General features: G+C 51.2%; 1 long non-coding RNA gene across 1 annotated transcript; it reads left to right on the plus strand.

The window, feature by feature from the left end:
- The first annotated feature begins 6,169 nt into the window (after window positions 1-6,169).
- Window positions 6,170-8,360, plus strand: LOC309864748. Its single transcript, XR_014311739.1, has 4 exons — window positions 6,170-6,460; window positions 6,776-6,880; window positions 7,726-7,806; window positions 8,055-8,360. It is a non-coding gene; the product is annotated as an uncharacterized lncRNA (long non-coding RNA).
- The last annotated feature ends 5,561 nt before the right edge of the window (window positions 8,361-13,921 follow it).

The raw sequence follows: 13,921 nt of genomic DNA on the forward strand, positions 1-13,921 counted from the left end.
CACAGCTTGTCCTCACCCTTCTGCGTGTCCAGAGGAGCGGGCTGTGTGCGCGAACGGACACCCCCGCCACGGGCCGCTCCTCCATGGAAACAGGCCAGTTCAGCCCAGGGCCGCTCCCGCCCGCTGCAGTCAAGGCTGCGAGCAAAGACAGGGAGGAGGCAGCCAATGGGAGAGAAAATTCTGTATTGTGACATGACATGCAGAAAGCCACACGCTGTCCTCTCTCGTCTCAGCGCCGGGAATGGCGACCTTGGGATTTTACGCCCACGTCCAGGAAGCGTCAGGCTGGAATTCTGGCGCTCGGCTCCCGGATGAGGATGCCCTTCCTCTCGCTCCGTGGTCCTGCACCTGCTGCCCGGTGTCGCCAGCGGTGCCGTTGGCGCTGAGCCCCTGGATCCAGCCTCAAATGATGTCAGAGCTGAGGTCGCTGACCAGATTCACCCCGAGTCCTTTTGATGCTGCTCTGGCCGATCCCACCCCCTGGGAGCTGTCCGGTGGGGCAGCGTCCTGCTGGTGCGGACGTCTCGCCAGGCTCCTTTTTCTTGCTCCTCCTGCTCTGTGAGGCCTGCTGGTCAGCACTGCTGGGCCAGGGTCTCCCCTCTTTGCCCCCACAGGGACCGGCAGCAGGAACCCAAAAGGGCAGCATAGCCACGAGCTGCGTGGGGTGAGCTGTGCTCTGTGATTTCAGTGTTTCCTCCTGTCATTTCCTGCTGGTCCCCCCAGCAAGCCCGGGCAGGCAGATGGAGCAGGTGCACTCACACTCATCCGAAAGGTCACCCAAAAGCCTCTTATGGGTCCCCGTCAGTGCAGAGTGGGCGCTGGGCCTCCCACTCTGGAACCTCCGGGGGCGGGTTGGCCGTGCAGGGTCCCGGGCTCTTCCTCCAGTCGTGGCTCGGTCTGCGGTCCAGCAGGGACCCAGGGATTGCTGCACTCGATGCCCTCCGACAAGCGTGGCTTTGGGGGTCCAGAGCTGGGACTTTCCGTGGCCCCCCGCAGCCACCCTGTCCTTCCAATGGAAAGTTCAGTATTTCCTCAGCTCCACGCTCTCCCGGTGAGGCAGCTCGGGACTCGTGTCTAGCTCTGGGCCACAGAACCAAGTAGACTCACAGCCCTGGAAGGCTGAGAGCAACCAGCAGGGACAGGCAGGGAGGGGTGGGTGGGACCAGCAGCAGAACCCACCGGCAGGGGCATCGGTGCGTGAGGGTCCAGGAGAGACGGCGGAGTCCTGGGTTCGAATCCCTGTTCGATGGCGCACTGGCTTCACCGGACTCGGCTTCCCTTCCCTGCCCTGTGGAATGCGGGCGGCATCAGGGAGCGGCAGGCCGGTCGGCTCAGCACCGGCGTGGAAGTGTGTCTGGCGCGCAGTAAGGTTTCAGAGGCCTCGCGCCTTCAGTCCCCGTGGGGCAGGCGAGAGACGCTGGGTGCTGGCAGGGAGCCGCTCGTCCACAGGCTGGGGGAGGCCTGCTTCTCACCCCTCCCGCTTCTCACCCCTCCCCCTTCTCACCCCTCCCCCTTCTCACCCCTCCCCCTTCCTCACCTCCTCCTGCGCGTCCGTCCGCAGCTGCGTCCAGCGTGGACCTGGCTGTCCCTGTCAGCGGGGGTGGGAAGACAGCGGCTGATCACACAGCGCTGGAATCTGCAGGAAAGGACACCGCTCTGGGACCACGTCCGCTCTCGGGCACCCCTGCAAGGCCAGCGGACGTGGGACCGCAGCCTCGTTTCCAAAGCAGAATGGTCACGACGTGACACCCCCGGCAGTGACTTTGCAGACCTGCCGGGGGAAGAGCCAGCCCTGCCCGACTCAGGCTCCTAGGCCAGACCCGTCCCCCCACGCCCCGGAGAGCCCCGTGCTGCAGAGGCGGTGAAGAAGGACAGGGCTCGGGGCCAGGCCCGCATGGCGGCTCCCGTGGGTGGCCTGGGTGTCTCTGCAGCAGCCGGGAGGGGACGGTGCTAGCGGCTGTAGTAAACACAGCCCAGCTTTCTCCTCCCGTGGAGCTGGCGGATTGCAACGTTCTCGCTGGTGGGCGACTTCACACGCCGTGATGCGGGGCCCGGGCTCCGGTGGCGAATGGCTCCGCTGGTGCCCTTCCGCTTACTGCCAGGCTTTATCTTTTGGGGGCTGTATCCCCTTTTGGCAGCCCGAGGAATGGGCTTTTCTCAGAATAATTGTCCTTAAACACATACAGTAAAGCACCGAGGTTAGCCCGGAGTGAGACCTGAAACTCGGCTTCTACTGGTAGCAGCACTGCCGGTCCTGACGCAGCTGCTGGGTTTCTCGCCCGTGCTCACGGGCACAGGAAATACAGGGCGTCCGGGAGGTTGCTAGAAACAGAGAGGTCATTCTTTTCCCCACTTGGGCTCACAGAACCCCGCCCTGTCCCCGAATTGTAACCCCGGGGTTTGACGGCCAGCCAGCAGTCGGACAGAGGAGGCAGAGCTGGCTTGGTCACACCTGAGGCCTCTGCTGGGAAGGACAGACACCAGCCACCCTTGCCAGTGCCGCGATGCATCGTGCTAGTGCATGGGGACGGGCTTTGTGTCTGACCCCACGTCTCTGGCTTCAGTGTCCCGTGTCTGCTGTGCCCTGAAACACTGACCCTTGCCGGTGGACGGAGCATCTTCTCCTGAACCCTGGGAGGAAAGCTTGGATCTGGGCTCTGTTCGTGGCGTGCTACAAATCCCCCTGCGGCTGCTGTCAACGAGCAGGGCTCTGCCTTCAGGAGGCTCCGGCTAGAGATGCTGCTGGAAGGGAAGCAGGTCTGCAGGGACAGATCAAAACATGGTCCCGCGTCCTGGCTCCGGCAGCCCCGAAACAGAGACCAGTGCCTCGGGGAACAGGAGTGGCCTGCGGCCCCTCTGTGCTCCCTCCCCCACCAGTTCTGTCTGTCCATCTGCACGAGGCATGACTTGGGGACTGGACCTTCCGCAGGTGGGAATTGCTGGGGAAGAACCTGGTTGGTCCTCCGGGCATCTTCTGCCCACGGCATCGGTGAGGTGAACACGTGAAGCTCTGCCTGCACGGGGAGAGGCGCTTGTCAAAGTGAAGGCGATGCCGACGGCCCTGGGCCCGGCTGGGGACAGGAGCGTTCACAGTTCCTCCCGCGTCAGCCGCACCGGGAGAGCCGGCTTGTCAGCCCGGACAATGGAGATGTCGCTCACAGCAGGTGCGGCGTGTGCTGCTTTGCTCAGGCTGTCGGAACACATTACCTCACCGGGGGGCTGACGGCGTAGGCGCTGACAGCGCTGGAGGCCAGGACCCCAAAAAGTCACGTGTCAGCATGCTGTGCCCTTTCTCACAGCGGCCTTGTCCAGCTTCTGGTGGCTCCAGGCGCTTCTTGTCTGTGGCCATGTGCCTCCCACACCAGCCTCCACCTCAGCCTGGCCTCCCCGGTGACTAAGCTCTCTCTTCTTCTCAGACACCCAGCATCGGATTGGGCCCACGCCGACCTAGCCTGGCTTCACCTTACCATGTCTGCAGAGACCCTGCCTGTTTCCTGAGAAGGACACACCCGCAGTTTGCAGGCCAATGTGACTTGGGTGTGGGACACCCTTCAGCCCAGTCACAACACCCATGCCAGTGTCCAGTCACCCCCGTGTGTGCACACGCCCAGGCGCCAAGGTTTCTGTCCTCTGAACTGAGCTCAAGCTGCCCAGTCTTGAAAAGGATAAAAATATGCTGCGCAGTCCTTCTTTGGCCCTGCCTCAGTTTCCCAGGTCACCCTCAAAGTGGACGTCCTGCTTTGAGAGGAAAATGAGCAAACGTGATGAGGAAGGTAAGGTGTGAGGGTGCTGTGTGCAGGGTACTGTGTGCGAGGGTACTGTGTGCAGGGTACTGTGTGCGAGGGTGCTCTGTGCAGGGTACTGTGTGCTGGATACTGTGTGCAGGGTACTGTGTGTGAGTGTGCTGTGTGCGAGGGTGCTGTGTGCAGGGTACTGTGTGCAGGGTACTGTGTGCTGGATACTGTGTGTGAGGGTACTGTGTGTGAGGGTGCTGTGTGCTGGATACTGTGTGCAGGGTACTGTGTGTGAGTGTGCTATGTGCGAGGGTGCTGTGTGCAGGGTACTGTGTGCAGGGTACTGTGTGCTGGATACTGTGTGTGAGGGTACTGTGTGTGAGGGTGCTGTGTGCAGAGTACTGTGTGCTGGATACTGTGTGCGAGGGTGCTGTGTGCAGAGTACTGTGTGCTGGATACTGTGTGCGAGGGTACTGTGTGCGAGGGTGCTCTGTGCAGGGTACTGCATGCAGGGTACTGTGTGCGAGGGTGTTCTGTGCAGGGTACTGTGTGCTGGATACTGTGTGTGACGGTGCTGTGTGCAGGGTACTGTGTGCTGGGTACTGTGTGCGAGGGTGCTGTGGGAGCGATCGTGTCTCCTTGTTGCGTCAGGGCCGATGGCCCCGGGTGGGCGCGCTGGAGGACTCGCTGTTTCTCGGGAGGGTTTGCTGGAAAGCAGAGTAGGAGGGTCTTGGCTGATGACAGCCTGGCTTTCTCTTTTAAAAAAATCATTCGTGCCTGGACCAATTATTATCAAATCCCGGGGAGCCTCAGACATGAGCCTTTTGAAAAATCTCTCCCGTGATCTAACCAGTGACCTAAAGCTTTGGGTTTTCTGGTTCCAAGGTGTGTGTACATCCTCTGTACCAAGCCAGCCTGTTACCTTTTTTTTTTTTAAGGACTTTTATTATTTATTTGACAGACAGACAGATCACAAGTAGGCAGAGAGGCAGGCAGAGAGAGAGAGGAGGAAGCAGGCTCCCCGCCGAGCAGAGCGCCCAAAGCGGGGCTCGATCCCAGGAGCCTGAGATCATGACCTGAGCCGAAGGCAGAGGCTTAACCCACGGAGCCACCCAGGTGCCCCCAGCCTGTTACCTTTTTAAAAAACAAACAATTCCAAACAATTAAGGTGAAGGAACATCTCAGCAAACACCTGGGCACTCGCCACCTGGATTCTGCCATGAGCATTTTCCGATGTGCATTCTGTCGTCTGTCCACGCACCCGTCCCTCTGTCCCTCCGCGGAGCCATCCTGCTCTGACCCACTTCAGAGGCGGCTGCCGGCACCTCTCTAGTCCCCCACAAATGCTTCACCGCGTGCATCGCCAGCGGAAGCACAGGTGTTCACAGGTGCTCACTTTGCGTCTTCCCTGCATTCAAGGAAATGCAGACCGAAGTGTCCGTTAACTGGGCTTTGACCACGCACACACTTTGGTGACCCTGACCTTATCTGTGGAGAACAGACCACCCACCCGGAGGTCCCCAGCCTGCCCAGGTTACTCCCCGCCCCCACGACGGTGCTGACTTTTCCCGTCACCCTCGAGACGGGCCTGTTCTACAACTTCCCAACCCTGGAGCCCAACAGCCTTTGCCCTTTCACGTCGGGATTCTCCCCCTGAGCCGCATTGGATTTCTGCGGCTGCCGGAAGAGATGATCACAAATTTAGCAGCTTAAACAATGCAACTTCATCTTCCAAGCGCAGGAACTTCTGACCCCGTGGAGTGCGGGGTCCACCACCGTCCCCACACACGGGTGTGCGCTTGTTCGCTAACGCGACCTGTTCCGTTCTTACGGAGGCTTCGAGACACAGGTTTGATCCATTAAATCACTGGCCCCTGGAGACGAAGTCAGCCTCCAGCCTCTCCCCCACCCCAAGCTGGGGCTGAGGGTTCCCGCTCTCTAATGCCACCGTGGGTTCCCCTGGTGACCAGCCCCACCCGTAGGTCACTGGGGGGCTTCCCAAGGCAGTCACCTTGTTACATATGCTCCGAGCTGGTCGTGAACCAGGGACACACCTTTCACCTTTATTGTTCTGAAGCTATTTCAGGGACCAAAGACGAAATGAAACATCACGGAAGGCGGATTCGGTCTACACCTTTGTCCTCCATCTCCAAACCAGCTGCGGCCTCTCTGGCCTCACCGCGCTCCACGGTGACTTCTTTTCTTCCCGCCTCCGCTTTGAAGGGCAGGGACGTCAGTGGCCCACCCGGTGATTCAGGAAGACTTCCCTCTTCACGGTGAGCCCATGAGCACCCCGGATGCCTCCTCACCACGTAAGCCAGCGGAGTCAGGGTTCCGGTTCCTGCAAACCCTTCGGGGAGCGCTGTCCTGTCTGCCCTGTCCTCAGCGCGGTCCCGAGACGCATCGTGCTGCTCATGTTGGTCGGAGAGTGGGCAGCTGCGTTGATCCGCGCCCTCGGCGGGCCGCTGGACTCTCCCCATCTGGGCCGTTTTGACAGTGTCGTTCAAGGCTTGGGATGAGACAGCGGTCATTTCTTGAGTCAGGACGTAGGATTGGGACGCTGCATCAGAGAAAGAGTGTGTCTTTCATTTTTTAAAGAAACGGCAGAGCTTTTCCCCAAAGTGGTGATGTCATTTATCCTCCCAACAGCAACGTGCAGGAGTTCGGGTTCCTCTGCCTGCCTGCGGACACGTGGCGGTATTGATCTTTTAATTGTAGGAATTCCGGTAAGTTGGAGGTGGTGTCTCATGCGGTTTCACTCTGCCCTTCCCCGATGACTCATGATGTTAGCACTTTTCTTGTGCTTATTAGCTGTTCCGGTATCTTATTTTATGAAGGGGCCCTTCAAATCTTTTGAATATAACCTAATTTTTTTCTTCTACGGTTATTGCCTTCTGTGACTTATTTAAGAAACATCTGTCTACTCTTAAGTCACAAAGACTTTTTTCTTACATTTTCTTCTAAAAGTTTTATGGTCTTAAATGGGATCTATTGCAAATCACTTTTTATACATGACAGAGTCAAGTGTCCTTTTCCTACAGAAAGGAGATCCAGTTATTCCAACACCATTTGTTGAAGGGATTGTCTCTTCCTCTGGGGAGCGCTTTGGCATTTTTGTTGAAAATTGGGAGACTGCATCAATAAAGGTCTGTTACTGGGGTCTCCATTCTGTTCCGTCCATTCGTTGGTCCTTTTGCCCGTATTATACTGCCTTGATTACTGGAGCTTTATGGCAAATCTTAAATCAGGAAGTTTAAGTTTTCCTACTTGATTTTTCTCTTAAGGGATTTCTTTGGATATTCTAGGACCTTTGAATTTCATTTTTTTTAAGATTTTATTTATTTATTTGACAGACAGAGATCACAAGTAGGCAGAGAGGCAGGCCGAGAGAGAGGCGGAAGCAGGTTCCCTGCCGAGCAGAGAGCCCGATGCGGGGCTCGATCCCAGGACCCTGAGATCATGACCTGAGCCGAAGGCAGAGGCTTAACCCACTGAGCCACCCAGGTGCTCCTGGACCTTCGAATTTCTATATGAATTTTAAAACCTAGTTTCCAATTTTTGTTCTACAAAATCTGCTAAGGTTTTGACTGTGACTGAGTTGCTGAGCTAAATACATAGATCAATTTGAGAAGAAATGACATCTTAATAATACTAAGGCTTCCAATCAGTGAGGATGATGTATCTCTCTATTTACTTAAGTTTTGTTTAATTTTCCATTACAGTGTTTTATAGTTTTTAGTATAGAGTCTTATATATCTTTTACTAAACTTGTTCTTAAATATTTTGTTTTTGATGGTATTATAAGTGCACATGTTTTAAATTTAATTTCCAATTATTTGCTACAAATATAAATTTTGCTTATTAATGTGATAATCTAACACTATTTTAAATTCATTTATTAGTTAGAGTTATCACGTAGATTCTTTAGGATTTTCTCTATATGCAGTTATGTCATTGCAAATAGAAACAATTTTTTTCTTCTTTTATACAGTTATGCCTTCCGTTTCATCATCTTGGCCATTGCACTTCGTAGAATCACCAGGACAGTGTTGAATAAAAATGATGAGATGAGGTATCCTTGTCTTGTGTTTTGCTCCTAAGGAGAAAGTATTTAATAATTTATCATTAAGGAGGACATTTGCTGATGCTTCATCCATTCCTGAGGGGTTGTTTTTTTTTTCCTTTAATCACAAACGGATATTGAACTTTGTCAAATGCTTCTTCAGAACCTATTAAAACAATCATGTGGGTTTTCTTCTTTTTTGTCTATTAACTTAGAAATTACCGTTGTTTTTTTTTTAACTTTTTGTTTACTAACAGGGTGGTTGATTTTGACCAAGTTTAAACCGATCTTGAATTTCTTCAATAAACCGGACTCAGGTATATATTCTTCTTTTCATACATGTTTAATTTATATTTGCTAGTATTTTGTTAAGAGCATGTGTGTTTATGAGGGTTACCGATTCGTACTTTCCTATTTTTTGTTTTTGTTAGGTTTCGGTATTAATGTTAGATTGGACTCATGACATAATTGGAGTGTTTATGTCTCTTTTGTTTTGTTTTCTTTTTGTTTTTAAGATTTTATTTATTCATTACAGAGAGAGAGACAGAGACAGAGAGGGCACGAGCAGGGGGAGAGGCAGAGGGAGTGGGAAACCAGACTCCCCGCTGAGCTGGGAGCCCAAGCTTGATCCCAGCACCTGGAGATCATGACCCAAGCCGCCAAGGCAGATGCCCAAGCATTTTCGCTACCCAGGCACCCGTTTCCTTTGTTTTCTGGAAGAATTTAGGTGGTATTTATACTACTTTTTTTCTACAATATTTGATTTCAACAGTAAAACCATCTGGGCCAAACATCAAAAGTCTTTTTGATATTAATTCAATGACTTCAATAGACATGGGATTATTTAGATTTTCTGTTACCTGTGCCAACTTTGAAAGTTTTGTAGTTTTTCATCTACTGAAGTATGATTATATCTTTTTTCTCTTAACTTTGGTATTTCTTCTCATTTCATTCATGCTTTCTTCTACTTTCTCCTATTACAGTTTTAATATCTTTTCCTGTTATTTCTATCATCTGTCATCATCATCATCATCATCATCATTATTATTATTATTTAGAGAGGAACATGGCAGAGAGGGGCAGAGGGAGAGAGACAGTCTTAAGCAGGCTCCATACCCAGTAGGGAGCCCGACACAGGACTCGATCCAACGACCCTGAGATCATGACCTGAGCCGGTATCGAGAGTGGGATGCTCAGCCAGTTGGGTCACCTAGGCAGCCCTCATCTCTGCCATTTCTGAGTCTGTTTCTTTGATGGTTTTTCTATTGATTAGGGGCCATATTCTCCTGTTTTTTAAATTCAAACATTTTTTAATTGAAGTGTAATTGGCATATAGTATTATATTAGTTTCAGGTGGACAACGTAGTGATTTAACAATTCTGTATGTCATGAAACGCTCACCACAGTAACAGTTACCATCTGTCAGCGTATGGTTTTATAATTTTATGGACTATATTCTCTGTGGTGCAGTTTCCATTCCTATAACTTACTCATTGTGTAACTGGAAGTTTGCGCCTCTTTATCCCTTTCACATATTTTGCCCATCCCCCCCCATCTTCTTCCCCAGTGAATTCTCTGTATTTATGAGTTTTCTCTCTTTATGAGTCTGTTTCTGTTGTTATTGTTTTGTTTGTATTGTTTCTTTTCATGACTAAAGATTTTTGATGGGATGTTGGACATTTTAAATTTAACATTGTTGGGTGCTGAATTTTGTTATTTCGGTATTGTTGAGTGTTGTTTGGGGATGCAGTTTAGTTACTTGTAATTAGTCTAATCTCTTCAAAGCTTGCTTTAAAACCCTATGACATGGGCTCAGGAGAGCCTTTAGTGTAGGGATGATTTATTCTTCTTAACAGGGCCGTACCCTTTGGAGGGCTGTACTGATGTCCGTGTAGTAGGATGTCTTTCTCCTCAGGCTGGGGACAGCATGACCCGTTCTCAGCCCCAGGTGAGCTCCATGCATTGTGCTGCCTGTTCCTTTACAATGGTTCTTTTCCTGTCCTCTGATACACTCCCCATGTACATGAACAGATAAGTATTGGCCACATTTTCAAAGGTGTTTCTCTTCATATTTCTGGACGTCCATCTGCATTGGCTTTAAAACCAGAAATTCAAATCTTCCCAAATCCTAAATTCTTCCCAAATCCCAAATTCTGTCTCCTCGATTCAGGGGGACCACTAAGCTCTGTTTGGACACTGCTTCCTGCCCTGTCACCTTCAGACTCTCTCTAGGCAATAATGGGGGGAAGTCTTAGGGCTCAGCTTATCTGATTCCCTTCTCTCAAATAAAGGGTTGATGGGCTTTTTGTCCTGAGCTGAGACTGACAATGTCCAGCATCTAATCAGGATTGGCAGCCGTGCGAAGAAACAAGAAAATGTGACTCATAGTCATTGTTCCACATATTTTGAAAAATACATTTATGTATCTTTTTGTTTTTAGATAGGAGGGTAAACCCAGCCTCTGTTACTCCATCCTGGTGAACAGAAGTCTCTGTGGGTTTTGATCACAGTTTTCAGCCATACCATACTGTTACTGCGGCTAAAAGTCATAAAACAAGAAACTCACCATGTGGCATTTCTTTCTCCCAAATTGTGTCTCTCTTCTAAAATCTGCTTGTTTTCGTTTACTATCAGAGACTCTGGGTAGTTGTTTTTGTATTCGGTATGTAGTCAATGATTACTATATTCCAGAGATTTGTCTGTTGAAGGGTGAAACCAAACTTTATCTTTTCTTAAAAAAAAAATGCAGTTTACTTAATCCTTAATACATCCCCATCAATACTGCCAGCCAATCTGAAAACAGCCTCTAATCCTCTGGTTCACCGTCTGGTTCTTCCTAGGCTGGACCCAGTCTATGTCTAAACTGTGAACATTCTCAGTAGGTTAGTCACGACACCTTCTTCCCCACCAGCCCATCAGTTGCATATCTGTTTCCTGACCTTTGCTAGCCCTTAGGCCCAGAATCCCACCTGGAAGGAGCTTTGACCATTCTGTGATGGAAGCAGCTTTAAGATATAATACAGCAATAATTCATATTATTAATTCATTAAGTAAGTTCCCACGTCTTCTGGAGGTGTTAGAGATAAAGTTGAAAATCAAGGTTTCTGTTCTCAGATCATTTGATTCTAGGTCAGAAGCAAGAGCAGGTGGCATAAAGCATCAGGGAATACGTGTGAAAGAAAGTGTAACACACTTAGGTAATTGTTATAAGACTCCTAAGGACGCCCAGTGTGGATTTAAGGGAGGCGTTATACAAATCGACCTAGGGGAGCAGGGGTGCTGTATAAGGCTGTGTTGGTGTGGGACCACGGGAGGGTGCCAGCAGCACCCCTGATATATTACAGCCCCCCCCCCCCAGTATAATAGTACCTGCACAAAAGACCACCACAGAGCCTTGGAAGAATGCAGAAAAGCCTCAGGAGGTAGTTTTGAAGAAAGGCTTGAAGTATGAATACTCATCTGCCAACAATGAGGGATTCAGTTAGCATTCGGACGGCTGATTGTGATGTCCAGAACCTTGTCCCTCCATACCCAGCCAACACGCCCATTCACGAGGTGGCTCCCAGCGTGTGAAGGTCACGGCCGAGGACCCTGCTCCCTTAGCCCAGGAAGCCTGGTTCCTACTCCTGATGTTCCCTGCACTTAGCTCCCTCACTTTCTGACCCATGGACCGGCTTTTGGGGACTTTTGGCTCCTCAGTGTGGCCGCAGTTCCTTCCCGGGTTTTGGGTTCACACCGTCTGGGGTTTGGGCTGCTTGTAGCACAAGTGGGATGTGCTCCTTCCGCCTGTCCAGGGGCCCGGAGGCTCCGACACCACAGGGGGCCTGTGGCCTCCGGACGCACGTGGTTGTCGGTGCTATTGATTACAAGACCCGAACTCTTATTTCTGGGTGGAAACCAGAGCTCAGAGAAGGGAGGCCATCAACTCAAGCCACCGCACAATTAAATCAGGGAGCTGGGGTGTGGACTTTGGGTCTTGGGCTTGGACGCTGTGGTCTTTCTACCCCACACCCGTGTTCTTTCCATAAGTCAACTTAACTCCTTTTTATTCACACCGAGGCCACGTACCACCTGGGGAGTCACCTGCTCAAACGCTGATCACAGCTTTTGGGGGGAAATCTTCCTGATTCTGTATTTTGTGAGTATCTCGCACCACCCAGCCCTTCCCCTGACTGCCCCCAATGCATCTAGCTTTTGTGTTTTGTTCAGTTTTATTTTTAATCCACTTAAACATTTTCCTCAGGGCTACACAGGAATGTGCATTTCTGTGCCCTCAAAGAGCGCTGTGGAAGTTAGGACCCCTGTACCTTGCGCTGCCTGTCTGGGCTCCTTCTCCACCTCGACAACTGCTCCTCGTTTCTTGGAACACTCAGCTCAGGTAGTGACCGTTAAGTCACCACCAAGAACATGAGCATAAACAAGCCCGTCATTCACCCAGTTACTAACTTCTCGATTTTTGAAAATAATTTTTGGACAGATGGCTCATTAAAATGTAGTAGAAAACATCAAAAGTGTTGCAGACACATAATGAAAATATATACATGATGCTTCGATGTCGTGCCTGAAAGCCTTCCTCCCCCAAGCTGGGCAAAAAGGCAGAAGTTTTTGTTTTTAAGCAAGAAAGGAAAGGGAAGGTTTCTAATTATGCTCATGTTAATTAAGTTTTGGCTTTGTCTCTGTATTTCAAACCTTGTAATAACACTAGTTATGTGAAAGCGATTGTTGCAAACCTTTACTGGCCCCTCAGGATATTAAGAACAGTCTTTAAATTTCATGTAGACAAATCTGGTTTTTTGTGTGTGATTTATTCCGTTTTTTATGCTTAAAAGGTTATTCCCCAACCAAGACAGATAAATGTTCAGCTATATTTTGTTGCTGTTGTTACGACTTCATTTTTTACTGTGAAGATTTTAATTATCCCTAAGTAGCTTTGTGTATTGGGGAAGTGAGACTTTAAGCTGTTTTCCCCCACAAAGGGCCACTTTCCCCACAGCAGTCATTAGCTCCCTATCTCTCGTAACCGCTGTGCAGCCTTTTCCGACTGTTGTACGTCCGTGTGCATTTTCTGCAGCTGCTCCGTGGGACTCTCTCCCACTGATTTATGCACAGATTTCTGTGTCACCGCCGCTCTGCTCTCATCAACGTGACTTTCAAGTGTAAGTTCCAGCTGAGATACCGCATCGTCTCCTGTTCCTCTTTCTGTTCTCTCCTCTGTTAGTTTTCAGCTCGTTTTTCTTTCTTTCTTTCTTCCTTTCTTTCAAGATTTTATTAGTTTATTTGAGAGAAAGAGAGAAAGCACGGGCAGGGGGAGTGGCTGAGGGCTAAGCAGGCTCTAGAAGCCCACATGGGGCTCGATCCCAGGACCCTGAGATCATGATCTGAGCAGAAGGCAGAGGCTTAACCCACTGAGCCACCCAGACGCTCCTTAAGTATGTACACAAGTGCGCACCCAGTGCATGCCTAGTACACCCGCAGTATGCACACAGTACATCCCACTACAAGCCCAGTTACACTCCCAGTATAAGTTCACCCCCAGTACAACCCCAGTACAACCCCAATACAACCCCAGTACATGCCCAGTACACACCAGTACACCCCAGGACACGCCCCGCACACCCTCAGGCCTTGGCACCTGCTGTGGACCTGGCTTGCTTCCCCAGGCGGCCCCGCGGCAGTGACCGGCTCTGTCACCGCCTCCGTGTGTTTGCAGGACGTTCCTCGCTGTGCAGACCTCGGGCTGCTCTGCGAACTGCGCGCCCCGCCTGGCACCCCGGTCCTCCCTGCGGATCTCCGGGACAGCCTCCTTGGGACTGATCTTTGTTTCTTGTTGGTCTCCTCCAACCAGTGTGACCCGGGCAGGGACTTCCGTCTTCTTGGTCCGGGTTTTGCTACCCCAGCCGTATGGAAAGGCACGTGGGCACAGAGACAAGCCTCGTCCGCATGTTTTAAAGCAATCGAGGGCCTCGAGGCCTCTTACGGATTCGCGCTCTGCCAGCCGAGCACGGCCTTTATTCACGACGGAGGGACTCTGACGGGTAAGGACAAACACCGGGTGCAGGGCCGGGGCAGAGGGAGGGCGGCTGCAGCTCCGCCGCGGTTCCGGAGCGCCTGGGCCTCTGGCGGG

Source organism: Mustela nivalis (genome assembly GCF_964662115.1).
Source record: "Mustela nivalis genome assembly, chromosome: 5".
Classification (NCBI taxonomy): Eukaryota; Metazoa; Chordata; class Mammalia; order Carnivora; family Mustelidae; genus Mustela; species Mustela nivalis.